The 18,387-nt window shown below is 45.0% G+C and overlaps 1 long non-coding RNA gene across 1 annotated transcript in view; it reads left to right on the forward strand.

Annotated features, from left to right (window-relative positions):
- The first annotated feature begins 13,520 nt into the window (after window positions 1-13,520).
- Window positions 13,521-18,387, forward strand: part of LOC127486036 (uncharacterized) — a 52,496-nt gene continuing 47,629 nt past the window's right edge. Inside the window, exon 1 of the long non-coding RNA XR_016226098.1 lies at window positions 13,521-15,219. This is a non-coding gene — a long non-coding RNA (uncharacterized LOC127486036). The remainder of the gene's footprint in view (window positions 15,220-18,387) is intronic.

Here is an 18,387-nt window from a genome sequence, read left to right on the forward strand (position 1 = left end):
CATGGAAAACTGTATGGATGTACACAGTACTGGTAACATATTGAAGGAAACGAATCATTATGTAGGCAGAGGTTTTCACAGGCCTATGCTCATTGCAGCAGGATGCAGAATAGCCAGGCTGTGCTGTCTGTACATGCATGTATGGTGTACATAGCCCATAATGTCATTATTCAGTCTTCAGGTGATGTGCATTTTGGTTGCTTGCCTATCTTTGCTCTTGTAATTAGCTGTAGTAAATATGAGGGCAGAGATCACTGTTTGTATGTTGATTTCATTTCCCTTTTGTATATTCCCAGGGCTGGAGTGGCTGGCTCATATGGTGCATCTATCTTCAGATTTCTGAGGTATCTCCATACTGTCTTCCACAGTGGCTATAGCAGTTTACATTCCTACCAGCAGTGGATTAGGGTGTCTTTCCCCCACTTCCTGAAGGCCATTGTAGTATTGATTTGCATTTCCCTGATGGCTAGTGATCCTGAGCATTTTTGTATGTGTTTGTTGGCCATTTAGATTTCCTTTCTTGAAATATGCCTGTTGAAGTCCCTTGCTTATTTCTTGGTGGGTGGTTTGTTTTGCTGTTGTTGAGTTTCTTGAAAGTTTCTGGTACTTAATCCATTATCAGTTGCATACTTTGAAGATAATTCTGCCCATTCTGTTATTTGCTTTTTCATTTTGCTGAGTGTTTCTTTTGTAGTGCAGAAGCATCTCAATTTTTTTGTTTTCTTCTATTCTTTTGTTTAATCTTTTGTGATTCTCAGATATTGGACCTCCTTGGTTAAATTTATTCCAAGGTCCTTTATTTTCTTGGTAGCTACTTGAACAGGTTTGGTCATAGAGGTTCTTTCTCAGCCATGACATTGTTGGTGTATACAAAGGCTGTTGATTTTCTATCCTGCCACATTACCAAACTCTACTGTGAGGTTCGAGAGTCTCTTAGTGGAATCTTTTGGATCTCCTATATATATAGAATCATGTCATCTGCACATAGGGGTAGTTGAACTTTCTCCATCCCCATTTGTATCTAACATTGAGAAATGAGAGAAAAAGTACCAACAGGATAACATGCACGTAGAAAATGTCAACAGTGACCTCAGATGCTACCTTTATATTCTATCTTGCTTCGTGGAACACAGGATTTGTCCTATTTCAAACATGATCCATACTTTAAATGCAAGGCTAGTTATGGAGATTGGAGATTGGGAAGCAGACCTGTGTTCCGTGGAGAACCGTGTAGATCGTGGGTGTTTCAAGTCCTTGTGCGAATGGGTATGTAAGTGTCTGAATAAATAAATTCCAAAGATTTCCTCATGTATATTTCAGAAATCATACCACACAGAATGTTTGTAAGGAAGAAGAGAATGAATGGGTACCAAAACCTTTTCTAAGACCCAGTTAAACTCTTTTTCAAATTCTTTGTTAGTAGGGCATGTAGTGCATATAGTATCAAATTCCAGATAAACTCTACTAGTTGGCCTTGATGTAGTATTTTATTTAGAGCTATGTTTTCCTTTTTTAAAAGAATTTTGCTTTTTTTAAGGTATTTTTTACTTGAAATTAGGAGTTAGAGAGAGAGAGAGAGAGAGAGAGAGAGAGAGAGATAGTTGTCTTCCATGTGCTGGTCCACTCCCTAATTGGCTACAATGGATAGAGTTGAGGGGATCCAGAGCCAGGAGCCAGGGGCCAGGAGAATCGCTGGGGTCTCCTGCATGGGTACAGAGGCACAAGGACTTCCACTGCATTCCCAGACCACAGCAGAGAGCTGCATTGGAACTGGAGCAGCTGGGACTCAAACCAGCGCCCATATAGGATGCCGGCACTGTGGTCAGTGGCTTCACCTGACCCCGCAGTGCCTGCCTCTCCTAGAGGCCCTTCCCTGTGGGATCCAGCTGTCTGCTAAGCAGCTTGGGAAAGCAGAGGGAGAAGGCCCAAGGACTTAGGACCCTGAACCCAGAATGGAGCACCAGATAAAATGTCCCTGGCTTCTGCTTTGGTCTGTCCCAGTGCCAGCCTTTGTAGTCATCTGTGGAGTGAACCCCTATATGGATGATCACTAAGAGAGAGAAATATTGTTTGCGATGGCCCCTGCACTGCTTCTCTCCCCACATGGCTTTGATGGCCAGGGCTGGGCCAGGCAGAATCCAGGAGGCAGGAGCTCGATTCAGGACTCCCACAAGGCCTGGAGGTAGGGTCCAGACTACCTGGGTCATCAGCCACAGCCCCCCTGGGTCACAGTCTGGAGCAGAGGGACTGGAAGTGGCCCTGCTGCGTCAGACCCTGGATGCAGCAGCATGCCAATGTGTCCCCTGGTGCCATGGCAGCCGCCCATGGGGATTGCGCCTGTGCCCAGCACTGTTCCTTGGAAGTGCGTGCACATGCGTGGCCCCTTTTGACCCGATGTGCTCAGGTGGGAGTCCGCAGTGCGTTGGCTCAACCCGAGAGCCTTTTGAAGCAATGAAGAGCCGTCCTCGACCCTGCTGGCGGAGCATGAGGGAGACCCAGCAGCCCCAGGGTCAGGCCTGGATCTGGAGAGGCCAGACCCGAGGCGGCCACATCAGTTACCTTGGGCTTCTGGAAATTACTAGGCTCAGTTCTCTTCTTTGGCTCCTTCCAGAAGAGAATGCCTCTTACTTAGTTCCTGTTCCAGAAGAACAGAAATGCTCTTTCTGTGTTGAGTTTGGTGTGTTGGCCTTTCTGTCATGGTGTGGGCGGGGGCTGGGGTGTGCATGCAAGGGGGTTATGGGGATAGTAGGAAGAGGAAGAGTGTCAAGGGAGAGGTGGGAACAGAGAGGAATGGGAGAGAATGAAAAGGTGGCATGAATGGGGGGAGGTGTGAAATGAAGCTAAGAAAGGCGTGTTGCAGAAAGGAAAGGGAGGGGGAGTGTGACAGGAGTCCTAGAGGGTGTGGTGGGTGGTTGGGAGAGGAAGAACTTTTCCCACGGTCCTGGTACTGTTTTGGGGGTTTCCTGTGCCTGGCCAGATGTAGCCTTGGCCACGTCCATAAGAAGAGGCCTTTACTCACGGCCTCTGCTGTGGGTTGTGCAGCAGTGTAAGGTATATGTGCAGGGGCACAGGGGCACGGGGCACTTGAATTAACTGGTACATAATCCAGTGAATTTTCACAGACTACACACACGGAGGAGAAAGCAGAAGCTTAGAGAAACACCAAGAATCCCTCTGTGTTCTGTTCCAGCCTGTCCAAGGTTGTGACACCTCATAGTAAGTACTAGATATTTTTTACTTTTTAAAGATTGGTTTGCAAGGCAGAGTTATAGATGAGGCAGTGCAGGAGAGATCTTCAATGTATGGGTCCCTACCCCAGGTGGCTACAGTGTCCCGGGGGTGGGCCAGGACAGACCAGAATCCAGGTACTTTATCCAGTATTCCAGTGTGGGTTTGGATGCCTAAGCCCTTGGGCTGCTTCCTCTGCTTTCCTTAGGGGTATGAGCAGAAAGCTGGATTACAAGAGGGAACAGCCTAGGTATTTGGGGCAGCGGGTTGGCTGAGCCATGGCATAGTGGATGAAGCCGCCGCCTACAGTACCAACATCCCATATGGGAGTTGGTTCGAGTCTCAGGAGTTCCACTTCCGTCCCAGCTCTGCTGTGGCTTGGCCAAGTAGTAGAAGAGGGCCCAAGTCCTTGGGCCACAGCACCTGTGTGGGAGTCCTGGAGGAAGCTCCTGGCTCTTGGCTTGAAATCTGCTTAGCTCCGGCTGTTGCGTCCATCTCCTATTTTTATCCTTGTATCTCAAGAGCAGTATCTTTTGTGTGTTTCACAATATATACTAAGCTTAATAAAATGAAAAGGTTTGAAGATTTTCCTGCAGCGGCCTTTGCTGCAGCCTCTCCAGTGGGCAGAGCACCAAACATGGCTCTGTATTTCCAAGTTTCAACTTGGCAAGAAACAAGTTGTGAGCTTTAGGACTGAAGAAGCGAATTGTGCAGTGAACACTCTTTACTTTGTACTGTGAAGTTTATGGGTCAGTTTCTCTGGGATTGTGCTAATAAAGTAACTCCCATGAAAGCTGAGGGTGTTGATCCTAAAGGCTGAAGTTAGGGGATTACTCAGACTTTGAATTTCAGCTTTTTATTGTGTATCAAGTGATCCAGTGCTTGTCATTGAAGAAGAATGCATGAATCTCTTTGACATTGAGGTTGGCTCTACCTCATAGCAGTGACTCTTAACCATTTAGTGCACTTAAAAGTCAACTGGGGGGCTTGTTAAAGCGCTGACTCTGGGCCCCACTCCAGAGTCTGTGAAAGGGACAGGAATAAGCATAGCCACTGGGCTCCACACCATACAGGTACAGCTATGGCTTTAAAGCTGTTTCACTGACCTCATATGTGAGATTGTTAAATTAACAACAGGAGTCACTGTGTTCTAACTCCCTATGCAGGATCTCTGTCCTCAATGAGTTGCATTATGAGAGTTAACTGTAAAACTAGTTCTCTTTTTTTTATTTTTATTTTTTTGACAGGCAGAGTGGACAGTGAGAGAGACAGAGAGAAAGGTCTTCCTTTGCCGTTGGTTCACCCTCCAATGGCCACTGCAACCAGCGTGCTGCGGCCGGCGCACCGTGCTGATCCGAAGGCAGGATCCAGGTACTTATCCTGGTCTCCCATGGGGTGCAGGGCCCAAGGACTTGGGCCATCCTCCACTGCACTCCCTGACCACAGCAGACAGCTGGCCTGGAAAAGGGGCAACCTGGACAGAATCCGGTGCCCCGACCGGGACTAGAACCTGGTGTGCCAGTGCCGCAAGGCGGAGGATTAGCCTAGTGAGCCACGGCGCCGGCCGAAAAACTAGTTCTCAAACTGTGTGTGTGTGTATGTGTGTGTGAGCACGTGTGTGTGCAACTTGCTGAAATCTTTACTTAATATATAATTTGTCTTCTGTGTATAATGTTAATTGAAAATGAATTTTAATGGAGAATGGGACTGGGAAGGGGAGAGGGAGGAAGAAGCGGTGTGGGAGTGTAGGTGGGAGGATGGGTATGGTGGGAAGATTCACTGTATTCCTAAGGTTTTATTTATAAAATTTATATTAAAAGTAAATAAATAGAAAGGACGAAAAAAAAAAGCTGATTTTCAGCAGTGGGTCTCTTGACATTTGGGTAATTCATAGCCGTGGGGAGTAGTTTTATGCATTAAAGACTTTAGCATCCTCTCTGGTGTTTATACACTAAGTTTTGGTTGTACCTCACCCCCAAGTTGTGACAGGTAAATTCTCCAGCCTCTGCTTGGTGGGACCCATTCCTGTAGATTCTGGCTGGCTGGTAGACAAGTATCATGCACTGAGTTTTGAGTTGGTAAATGGTAAGGTCAGTTTTAGAGTTTGTTGAGTTGAATTGGTTGGTGAGGTACAATGAATGTCCAGTTATTTTGATATGGGAATGATTAGGGCTAGATATAGGATTTGGGAGCCATCATCATCTCTAGTTTAACTCTAAAAATGGCTAAAATATCCAAGAAAATGATAAACAGAGAGAGAAACCGTGGCTGTAACACAGAACCCGGGAGGAGTGCTAATGGAGTGGGAGGTGAGTGAAGGAAGAGGCTTCCATAAGAAGTCATCAGGGATGTAAGAGAAGGGCAAGAAACAGAGATGTTTTGGAAAGTGATGGAAGCAAGTATGGCCAGGATAAGGAAGGTGACACTCAGCAGGATAAATGCTTCAGAACTATAAATCCCAAAAAGACTGATTGGACCTAGCTGCTGAGAGATCATCTTGACTGTAGAGACCTGTACTGTATAAGATGTGGCCACTGAGCACTAGAGGTGTGGCTGGACCATGCTGCAATTTGCTATAAGCATAAAGTTCACACTTCCAAAGAGTTTCCCTCATGACTCATTTGAGTCTCCTCCAGTGATTGAGACTACAGCCTGGAGGTGAGAGTGAGGGGCAGTCTCAGCATCCTAACCACTGCCATGTCTTCCATGTTGGAGAAGTTCTCCTACATCCTCGAGGACAAGGTTAGCTGCTACGGGCAGACCGAGAAGCCAGAGGCCCCACTGCATACTCTTTGCCAGTAAGAGAGAGCTCTTTGCTTATCTCCTAAAGTGAGATTGCAGTTTAGTGGTCGCTTGTTTAGATGTTTGTTGATGAAAATATGCACTGAAAATAGATAATGTGATGTGTGTGCATTTGGGATTTCTGTTGTATTTAATTTCACTCTGCTTTCCTCTCCCTTTATCTCAAATCCTTTTGCTTTTAAGATAATTAATTTTATGCTTTATTCCTAACGTGTATTCAAGAAACTTACAAATGGTATAGAGAGTCTCTCTCTCTCTCTCTCTCTCTCTCTCTCTCTCCCTCTCTCCCTCTCTCCCTCTCTCCCTCCCTCCCTCCCTCCCTCCCTCTCTTTCTCTCTCTCTCTTTCTGTATCTCAGGGATATCTAGGTTCCTTATAATGTACAGATCACATTCTTCAATATAGAAGAAATCTGATTTATTTATCCAATCCACGTAATGATTGCAGTTTCGTTTTGTGAGATTTTCCCCCTTAGATGTGTTGATCTGCAGTGATAATGATCCAGCTTGACTATGCACATGTGATTCCTTCTAAGAAGTGGGGGACAGCCGGCGCCGTGGCTCAATAGGCTAATCCTCCACCTTGCGGCGCCGGCACACCGGGTTCTAGTCCCGGTCGGGGCGCCGGATTCTGTCCCGGTTGCCCCTCTTCCAGGCCAGCTCTCTGCTATGGCCAGGGAGTGCAGTGGAGGATGGCCCAGGTGCTTGGGCCCTGCACCCCATGGGAGACCAGGAAAAGCACCTGGCTCCTGGCTCCTGCCAGGATCAGCGCGGTGCGCCGGCTGCAGCGGCGGCCATTGGAGGGTGAACCAACGGCAAAGGAAGACCTTTCTCTCTCTGTCTCTCTCTCTCACTGTCCACTCTGCCTGTCAAAAAAAAAAAAAAAAAAAAAAGAAGTGGGGGTTTGGGGTCGTAAGTCATGCAAGTTTTAAAATTTAAATATCTATGACCCAGTTTTGGTGCAGAATAACTGCCAATTTGCATTCACACCCACAGGTTGTTAAATCCCCCAGTTTCCCAAGTCCTCAGCCACTTGCGACTGTTGGGGAAAAACTGCCCATACTGGTGCTTCTGGCCCATACTGGTGCTTCTGGTCTCAGACTTAGTATTTCCTGCCTCCTTATACACTAAGTATTTTTATGGGCCATGGGCCGTCTTGGCAACCATCACACTTAGAGCTGAATTGTATTCCATCAAATGGACAGCTCCTAATTTATTTGACTGCTACCAACTTGGTGGATGTAGAGTCAATTTGATGTTTCTGAGAAGTCTCATTGTTCTTGTGGCCCATCACTGGCTCAGCTGTTGAGATTTAGAGTTATCACTGCAGACTCATTTGGCATATTTTTGTCTGATGCTCACTGATTCAATCCATACTTCATTCCTCGGATAACGAGCATTGTAGCACTGTGATTGAGGGACTGGGCTCTGGAGTTAGCCTGTCTGGTTTCAAATATGGTGTCTTCTGCTTTCTCTGTGCCTTGAATGATCAATTTACCTTTCTGTGCCTGAGGTGTTCATTGTGAAATTATAACAGCCCCCACTCTCTCAGTGATCATTCCCCAACTTTGGCACACATCATTATTTTGGGGAGAGCTTGTTACATCAGAGACTGGGCTCCGCATGTTGGCATGTCTCAAGTAGCAACAGTACAAGCATTTGTGATTCTAGCATTTTCCTGGGTGATGCTGACCTTGCTTCCTGGGGATTTTGTTTTGAGAAGCTATTGTGAGTATTAATTGAGGTGACACATGAACAATGCTGCTTAGCACCATGCTTGTGTTGCCCTCGGTAATTAGGTAATAACTTTTGAGCAATCCATGAAGTTTCTGGCCATCGTTAATGACAGTCAGCAGATCATGTGAGTTTATGGCAGGAGAGTACAGGGTCGCTCTAAAATATCAACCTCTAGCATAGAGGTCAAGTTCCTCTCTGTCCTGGGGCTTGAGCGGTGTGTGTGTGTGTGTGTGTGTGGTAGGCAGTATACTTCTTTACAATTAACACAGACCTGAGAAAGGAACTATTCAATTGGGAAGTCATGGTCCTGTGACAACTTCCCTTCCTCTCTTCTTCACCTCAATAATCCTGTTTCTGCATCACCCTTTTTAGCATTTTAAGTAATTGTCCAAATGCCAGGAAAAACCTCAGGTAAATCCATGTGAGACACGCGATCCTCTTAGAGAGTGTGATTGCTGCCAGCGCAGAGACAAGAGCTGGGCTAATGAATTCGTTCTTCCTTTTATGAGGGGTGCCCTGCAGGTGGAATACTCAGAAATGTGAAATCTTGATGGAAATGTAACTCAATTGTAGGGCAGTTGAAATATATACAGGAGAAGAAATTTGGGTGGGAGAATTGGCAAATATTCTGTTCCCTTTCCAGTGGCCACCCTGGATTCCATTCTTGAAAATCCTGACGTTGTAAAATTCTGTTGTGCCATTTCCAGAAGGTAAGCCTTTAAATGCAGCAAGTTTGTAACGGTGATTTCAGTCCCCAGAGAAACACACATCAAGGGCAATTTAAGTTGTCATCCACTTCCTGGAGTTTAGCCAGGCATCTCTGCACCATGGAGGATCCAGGGTACTCACACAGGGTGTAAGGTTGGGAAAGGGCACTGGAATCTTTGTTAAACCCCTCAACCCCAACAAGCCCAATGTTCCCACACTCACCCCAGGAGGGTGTGGGCCACGTGCCGTTGGCCATAGCTAGAGCAAGCCCAAAGAAGCCCATCAAGAACAAAGCTTGTAGATGTCTCTGGGTTTCCACCCTCCACCATCCCTCCTTGCATGCGCAGTCCTGATGCATGTCCCTGGCATGTTCAGATGAGTTAGGGAATAACTTCAGTCCTTGGAGACCATACACTGACATGAAGATGGGGGAAGCATGTCTAGGGACACAGTCAAGTAACAAGAATTCTTCTGCTCAATATTGAGCAAAAAAAAAAAAAAACAAACCAGGAGTGCAGAATCTGATAAAATGCCCACCCCAGCACTCACCGTGGAGAAGGAAGACTGACATGCCACATTGGTTTCAACATTTTAAAGGCAGTAAAACATTAATGATAATGTAGAAGTCCTGCTCAGACCCCAGTCCCAGCTTCCTCCCCTGGTCCCTGGAGGGAACACACTGGGAGGCATTTGCTGTTCATGCAGATTAATGGACATGTTTTGTACTTAAAGTTTCAGCATGTGCAGATCTCTAACAAGTTTGTGGAGATTGTGCAGGATCTTGAAGCATTTTTAAATATTTTGTTTATTTGAGAGAGAGGGAGATATAAAACCCACTGCACCATAGTGTGCACAATAGCAGGAAGCTGGATTGAGAAGATGGAACTGGGAGCTGAACCCAGACACTTTGGTGTGGGACATGTGCTTCCCAACTGGCATCTTAACTGCCAAAACAAATGCCTGCTCCTGCAAGCTATTTTAATTCCATTTCTCATGAACCTTTTGAAGTACCCTCATGTGCAGCCACATACCCAATACATAGTATTTTTTTTTTAATTTGAAAGGCAGAGTTACTGAGAGGGAGGCAGGGATATACACACTTCTCCCATGCTCTGATTGGGTCATCTCATAGAATATGGCATACTTGTACTTGTGTACTGGCCAGGTGTCTAGCAGAGGGCACTTATGCACCTTGAGCCCCAGCGCTCTGTTACAGAGTAAGGTGCTGCAGGTTGCTCCACAGCTTCCTGAAGGAGGGTGGTCTCGGCCTCTCAACCATACTTTCCCCAGCACTTTGTATTCTCATTTGCGGGCTTCTCCTGATGTTTAATTTCATCTGATTTTTTAAATATCAACTGGAGACTCTTTCTCCTTAAGGGTTTGGGGATGGATAGAGTAAAATAGAGTACAACATGTCGCTCCCCCTCTTCATGGAGGAACGACGCTAAACCCTGCCTAGGCTTCATATCTGAGTCACGGCACCATTATGTCGCTCCCCCTCTTCGTGGAGGAATGACACAGGACCCTGCGCTGTTCTTTTGTGTGCTCGGCCCTCCGCGGGTTTGCTGCTAGTTCTTCCCGGGTTGGCTACTGTCCCTTCCACCTCCGTGGAAGGGCGGTTCCCCCTGCCACTTTTCCCCACTTCCGCGGGGGAGCGGCACACTGCCGGCCGGCTCTCTTGGGAGCTGCACAGGTGTTCCTTCAGATAGATGTTCCCCTTAGATATTCCTGATGCATGTTGTCTCTCTCCTCCTTTATAGTCCTCTTCCACCAATCCCAACTCTGCTACCCACACGCCGAGTACGCTGCTCTCCTCCAATCAGGAGCAGGTCCTACAGTTTATTGGTTGAACTGGAGGCAGCTGTGTAGAAGCTGTTTTCTCCTCTCCCAGCGCCATATTGTGGGAGAGCAGATGCACAGAATAAGTCTTAATTCCAGTAACTTAGTCTAGTCCGAGTTACTCCCAGTTGCTCCCCACACAACAGACAGAGAACTTGGCAAATTTGTGTCTTGGTCACCATTGTGTTTTGGTATCTCATGTGGTTCCTGGCAATTTCCAAATGTTAAAAAAAACATATACTATATGTACATAAATATAATGTTATTTCTTTTTATTTATTAGAGAGGTGCCTAATGAAAAATGCTCTGTCAAATTTTAAAATGAATCGCAGTATAATTTCAAAGAACAAAGTGAAACAAATGAAAGACCTGTGGCCCCACTACCCTGAGCTCGCCTCACTTTGCTGCCTACTTTTGACAGCTCCAGATCAGGAGCTGCCTGAAGCCATGCTCCCTGTGCCATCCTACACAATCTGGGTCTTTGTTTTCTTATTGGTTGGCACCAGAAAGTATTCCCATCAGAACTGAAGTTTGCCATTGAATACCAATTTTAGAAAAGTGTTGCTCAGTCCTACTATTTCCCTTTAGCTTCTTGGTGTCCAGCATTGCAGCATTCTTCCTCGGATGCTGTGTAGAGCCCCGGCGCTGGACTTGGAACAAGGAGGTGAGCTCCATGATGAGCAACACCTGCAGGAAGGCTGGGCCGCTGGTGTCTGAGGAGTGGTAGTGGATTCACTGGGCCTCTGACTCAGGTTCATCCATCCTCGCCTGGTGAGTCTTTTTGAACTCTTTGTGCATATCGTGTGATGGCCCCGAACATGGGTCAGGGACACTCAGGCCTTCAGGAGCCAGATGGAAGGAAGAATAAATTGTGTATTACATTGTATGCTACAAATTAAATAGTGTATTTTATATTATAAATTATTTTTGTTACATATCATAAATTGTATGTTGTTATAAGTATACTTTAAAATGTATATGTGCTCAGAGGTATCACATATAGTTCCAGAAGGAATGAGCCTACCTGGCTGAATGCTGATGCCAGGATGGGTGAACCACCAGGTGGGCGATGAAGACGCCCAGCCACTGTGTTAATTTCCAGGTTTTCTTGCTATTCTTTTCTGGATTTAGAGTTCTACTTAGTGGATAGGAACTGAGAAATGGATCTGGTCATCCAGAAAGGAAGTTTCTGCTCACAGGCTTTGACTCCTGTTTTTCCTGATTTGCTAAGATGGTTTATCTCAGTGTGCCTTGAAGGTTCTCCAGCACAGCAGTGATAGCATTGACTGGGAAACCCAAGTAGACAGTTGTATGTGTGTCATCGCCCACTGAACTCTGATTCTCCTCTGTGATACCCAGTGTTTCCCTAATTTTGTGAAAATTCCTGAGGAATGTATTCTGTTATATTATCTTTATGAATGCAATTATATGAGGAAACACATAATGTAAAAATGTATGTATCCCAGTCATATTATTAGATTAATTGGGACTGTGGGGCTCAACAGAGGCAACTAGATCAGAGAATGGCTCTAGAATTTTAAGAAGTAAGCATCAATTGCTGAGGATATTTGTTGCACTTAGGAAACTAAGGTCCTGGATACCTCAGTACAGGTTATTTTTACTTCCAGATTAGATGTTGAAATGCTGGAATTATTTTAACTATGACATTCTTAGAGCGTTTTTAGTTCTGAGTGGGCAGGGACTGTTGTTTCTGCACAGTATGCAGAAAGGTGGCCATATAATTGGTTCTAAAACTTGGGTTGACAAAATGCAGTCCCTCTTTGTCCCTCTGTTTCACAACACAAAAACTTTCAAAATATTTAGGTATTGTGCTTTGTGCTTTGGTTCTTACAGAATGTGGTGAATTAAGTCTCTGTTCCTACTGGTCAGCAGTAACTAGTGTTGACCTTGAAGAGTCATTCCTCCGGCTTCATTTCGCTTGGGATTGCTATTGTGGTGACTCCTCCCCATCCTCCAGGTCTCAGCTCAAGGGCTGGCTCTGAGGAGGCCACCTGTGACCCGAGTAAGTTTACTCTGCACACCTTTGTCCATCAAATTCCTACTGGCTTTATAGGAGTTGATGATCAGTGTGTGTGGTTGCTATGTTTTGTAACATTTATTTGTTTAAAATGAGGAGTGGGGGTGAAAAAGAGATACTTTCAGATCCTCCATCTGCTGATTCACTCCCCAAAGGCCAGCAACAGCTGCGGATGGGCCAGGCTGAAGCCAGAAGCCTGGAGCTAGGAACCTTGGTCCTCAAGTACTGGAGCCATCATATATCATCTCTCAGGTATATTAGCACAAACCCTGGATCAGAAGTGGAGTGGCCAGGACTCAACTAGGCACTCCACTATGGGATATGCATATCCCAAGCAGCTGCTGAACCTGCTGAGCCAAAATACTCATTGCTATGTGTGTATTTGAAAAACTGCCTTAATTGTATTTTATTTGAAAGGCATCCACAGACGCGCATGCACACACACACACACACACACAGAGAGAGAGAGAGAGAGAGAATACTCTCTGTATATTCACTGCCAAAATGTCCACAACAGCAGGAGCAGGACCAGGCCCAGCAGGCCAGAACTCAGAGTTTCCCATGTGATGGCAGGAACCCAAGCACTGCTGCCTCCCAGGGTGCACATAAGCAAGCTGCTGGAATCCACAAGGGAGCTGGGACTGCAACCAAAGAACCCCCCATTAGGTTGGGAGCATCCCCAGACAAATCTTACTTCTGGGCCAAATGACCCCCCCCATATCAATGTTGAATACCCAACAAAAGGATGAATGAATGAATGAATGAATGGCAAAGGGTTAGGAAGACAGGCACATGGAATTTGCTGTTTCCCAGGGCTTTGCAGCATGAGTGAGAAGGGCTTTTTGCCTCTCCTTATATCCTGCTTGGGAGCTCACCAGGGAAACTCAACTCTGAGTGCTTCTGCAGCCTTGCTTTTGCTTTGCAGAGTCTTGTAGAACAAAGCCTTCATGGCCCTTGCTTTACTTGTTTCTTTACCAAAGTGGATTTTGTAAGACTTGTATTTCAGCTTTGCAAAACAGTGTTGCCAGGACTGTTCACCTGGAGAGGCCAAGCATCCTCTTTCAAGAAACTGACATGTTTTGTCTACTATTGCTCCAGAAAGGATAGGGCTGGGTCCCAGGTGGGATCTATGCAGACATCCTGGGGAAGCTCAGGAGGGTTCCAGTCATTGGACATGGGGGCCAGGCCTGTCAAGGAGCCGGCCTCCCACAGGTGGTGAGCTAAGGGTGCAAGTCCCAGTGGCCCCCAGGTGAGGAGGGAGGGACCAAGAGACTACAGCTCCTGGCTGTCCGGCCTGTAAGTGCCCACAGTCCTTGGTTGGCCACTTTTTTGGAGACAAACCCACACGGGAGCGTGTCTGTGAGAGAGCTGCAGCTTGGCTTGGGTGTGTGTGTGTGTGTGTGTGTGTGTGTGTGTGTGTGCTCCCATGGGAACCTTTGCATGTGTGCGGCCAGGCTGGGACACGGCTCCTCTACCCCATTCCTGATTCTTTGAAACTTTCTTCAAGCTCCAGGCACATCGCTGTGGCTGCTGGAGAGGAGGTGTCCACTGGCCTGAGCTGGGCGTGAGGTTCCCCCGTAGCACTTGACCCCCAGGCCCCATGGCAACTGCAGAGACTCCCACTCCTGGGGTACACAGTGTGGGTGAACATGAGCGGTGAGTGCGTGCTGGGCACGGGGAGGGTCCTGGAGCACCTGGGCAGGTGTGGCTCTGTCAGGCCCAAGCCTCACCTTTCAGGGTTGCCCGGTTTTCTGCTTGGGCACTAACACCACTGGGCCATCTGGAGTTGGGACTCTGAGGGCAGGAATGTGGCAACTCTTGCCAGTTCCTGCAGTTCCTTCTCTGAGCAAAAAGTAGCAGAGATACAGGCTGAGTGCCCCATGTGTCGGTGCAGCACGCGGGCAGGTGCAATAGGCACCTGGGCTATGCTGGCTGGCACAGGTGCTTCTCTGCCGCACTTGATCTTGTGGCAGTTATGATGATTAGGAAAGTGGGTTCTTTACAGACCCCAGGGAGGTGACATTTCTCATGATGGCATGCCCCTGCGGGAACAGTTGGAACCATGCACAGGAGAAAATAGTGACTGCTAACTAACCAGCCAGGGGGTCACGGCTGTGCTGGGTGAGTGAGGAGTCCTGGGCCAACCCACACAGCACCTGGAGGCAGAAGTGCTTTGTTCATCACCATGTTACTTCACTGCTTTCTCTCACTGAGTTACAGCCACTGTTATCTCTGATTTGTCATTTGTCTTTGTGAACCCTCCCACCTCTCCATGATATGGTCGTCTTGGAATTCATTTTGGAAATGAAGGGCAGGTCTACCTCTCTGGGTTCCCCCTTGGTGAATGTCACAGGTAGTCACTTTTTCACAGTGGGGCTTTTGCTCCGTACACGTTATTCTCATTTTCACATGCAGAAGTTGGGGCTCAGAGAGGCTGAGTGACTTGCCCCTGGTGACACAGCATGATGCTGCCTGTGTTGCATAATCAGGGAGTGAGTCCTTGTGAGCAGATAAGTGAGACTGGTGGGGCAGAATGAGTCCCAAGGCACCAGCAGGAGTGTCCTCATGAGACCTCTCTAAATCTGACCTTATGCAGCTTCCTCCTCTGCCTCATCCATGCTGGCCTCTCAGTTCCGTGACGGTGCCAAGTTCTCTTCCACCTCGGGGCACTTACATTGCTTTTCTTTCTTGATTGTTTCTGTCCTTGAACTTGTGGCATGAAACTGAGGAACACACCACATTTCCCGGTGGTTGAGAGTTTGGTAGCTGGGGGAGATGTTCGTGGAAGGATGAGTTTCCAAGCCTCATGTTCCTCTTCTGTTAAAATGGAATCCTCTCTGAAGATTATCTATTTTATCATCTTAAAAAGGTAAGTTTTGGTTTGCTGATCTAGTATATTTTTTATTTAATTTATTTATGTTCTGATCCATTTTATTTCTCATCTCATGCTTGTTTGGGGTTTTGTTTTTTCTTGTTTATCTAAATTTTTGAGATGTATCACTTGATTTTGAATTTTAGGCATTTCTCATTTTAAATATGACTACTGTATGCTATAAACTTCCCTCTTAATGTTTTTGCTGTAATCAACAGTGTTTCACATGTTTTGTTTTAGTTTTCATTTATTTCAAGATAGGTTTTATTTGCTTTTTAATTTCTTCAGTGATCACTCATCATTCAGTAGCATCTAGTTAAATTTCCAAATATTTATGAGTGTTCAATTTTTATTCTTATAGTTTATTTCTAGTTACCTGATAGGATTTCAGTCTTTTCAGATTTGCTGAGGATTGATTCGTGGACCCATATATAATATATCCAAAAAAAAGTTGAGTGTGCTGAATGTAGCTTTTAGGTTAAATGTCCTATAAATTTCTGTCAAGTCATTGACTTGATGTAAGATTTTAGCTTTGACACATGTCATTATTTATATTGTATTTGGATGATCTGTCCATTGATGAGAGTGCATTGTTCAACTTACTCCCTATTGTTGTATAGGAATGTCTCTCCCTTTCGGTCTAATGCTATTTTCTGTGTATATCTTGGTGGTCTTGTGTTGGTTGCTTATATATTAATGATTGTTATATCTTCTGCTGAATAAAATTTAATCAATGCAATGTCCTTTTTGTCTCTTTTTATAATTTTTGATTTCAAGTTTTTTATTTGTTATCAAGATAGCCAATTCTCCTCGTTTTTATTTTCTGTTTGTGTGGAATATCTTTTCCTAGCCCTCCACTTTCAGTCTATGTGTGTTCTTGTGAAGTGAATTTCTTATAGATATTATATAGTGGGGCCTTTTGTATTTAGTTCAAACTTTTATTCTTGAGATTTTTTCCACTTTTTTAAAAATTTAAGTTATATAAATTTCGTGCATTTCATAAATGCAAATTTAAAGAGATAGTATTTTTTCCCAGCCGCACTCTAACCCTTCTTCCTCCTCTATCTCTATTCCCTTTCTTATTTGTTTAGTAAGATTTATTTTTAGTTAACTTTAAATGCATAAGATTAAGCATATACTTATTAGAGCTCAGCAAATGGTATGAAATAAATAAAACTGCTTCTCAACAGTTGAGACAAAGGCTGTTCAAACCATAGCATTTCAATGTCATTTTTATTTTTATAGATTACCATTTTTTACTGTTATTATAAATATTTTGCTCAAAACATTTTATCTAAGGTACACAAACTTCATAAATTTCTTTTTTAAAAATTTTTTTATTTGAAAGGTAGAGCTATAGACAGTGAGAGAGAGAGAGAGAGAGAGAGAGAGAGAGAGAGAGAAACAGAGAGAAAGGTCTTCCTTCCATTGGTTCACTCCCCAAATGGCCGCACTGACAGGTGCTGCGCTGATCCGAAGCCAGGAGCCAGGTGGTCCTTCCTGGTCTCCCATGTGCGTGCTGGAGCCCAAGCACTTGGGCCATCCTCCATTGCCTTCTCGGGCCACAGCATAGAGCTGAACTGGAAGAGGTGCAACCAGGATTAGAACCTGGCGCTCCTATTGGATGCTGGTGTCCCAGGCAGAGGATTAACCAAGTGAGCCACGGTGCTGGCCCCAAACTTCATAAATTTCATTAATATAAATTTATGAACATAGTGATTATTTTCTACCCTATCAGTACTCCCACCTTTCTTCCTCCTCCCTCTCCTATTCGCATTCTCATTTTTTGTGAAGATCTATTTTCTTTTCTTTTTAAATATTTATGTATTTGTCTATATGAAAGGGTTACGCAGAGAGAGAAGGAGAGGTAGAGAGTCTTTCCTCCGCTGGTTCACTCTCCAGTTTGCTGCAACTGCTGGAGCTGTGCCAATCTGGAGCCAGGACCAGGAGCTTGTTCTGGGTCTCTCAACAGGTGCAGGCACCCAAGGACTCAGGCCATCTTCTACAACTTTCCCAGGCCATAGCAGAGAGCTGGATTAGAAGAGGAACAGCCAGGACTTGAACCGGCCCCAGTATGGGATGATGGCACTGCAGGTGGCAGCTTTACCTGCTATGCCATGGCACCGGCCCATCAGATCTATTTTCAATTAACTTTATGCACATATGATTACCTCTATAGTAAGTAAAGAGTTCAAGGCATAGTATGAAAAAAGAAAACCTGTTCCTCAGCAGTTGAGATAATGGCTGTTCAAAGTAATCACATTGGAAATTGGCAGTTTAACTTCTGTGGATTACATTATAGATACACTATTAATTATTAACAGAAATTTGCGGAGAACATATTGTATTTGTCCTTTTGAGACTGGCTTATTTTGCTAAGTATAGTGTTTTCCTGTTATAACCACGTTGCTTCAAATGACAGGATTTCTTTTTCTTCTTTAGGACTGTGTAGTATTCTGTGGTGTACATATTGCAAAATTTCATTATCTTTTTTCAGTTAAAGCACATCTGGGTTGATTCCACATCTTAGCCATTGTGAATTCACCTGTAGTAAACATGGGGGTACATATCAGTCTTTCATAGGCTGATTTCATTACCCTTGGGTAAATTCCCCATAATGAGATGGCTGGGTCATATTGTAAATCTATATTCAGGTTTCTGAAGAATGTCCATACCATCTTCCACAGTGGCTGTATCCGTTTACATTCCCACCAACAGTGGATTAGGGTACCTTTTTCTACACATCCTCACCAGCAATTAGTTGTTTGTTGATATCTATATGAAAACCATTCTAATGGAGGTGAGGTGAGAACTTACCGTGGTTTTGGGTGGCGTTTCCCTGAGGTTAGTGATCCTGAGCATTTTTGCATGTGTCTGTTGGATTTCCTCTTTGGAAAAATGTCTGTTTCTCTCCTTCACTTATTTCTTAACTAGATTGTTTTGTTGTTGAGTTTCTTGAGCTCTTTATATATCTAGTATTAATCCTTTATTAATTGCATAGTTTGCAAACAATTTCTTCCATTCTGTTGGTTGGCTGTTCACTTTGTTGAGTGTTTTTTACAGTGCAGAATCTTCTCAATTTTATGTAATCCTATTTGTAAATGCTGTCTTTGATTGCCAGTGCTCTGGTGTTTTTTCCAAGAAGTTTTTGCCTATGATAGTGTC

The sequence above is a fragment of the Oryctolagus cuniculus genome, chromosome 19 (assembly GCF_051225735.1).
Source record: "Oryctolagus cuniculus isolate XC-2025 breed Fujian yellow rabbit chromosome 19, ASM5122573v1, whole genome shotgun sequence".
NCBI lineage: Eukaryota > Metazoa > Chordata > Mammalia > Lagomorpha > Leporidae > Oryctolagus > Oryctolagus cuniculus.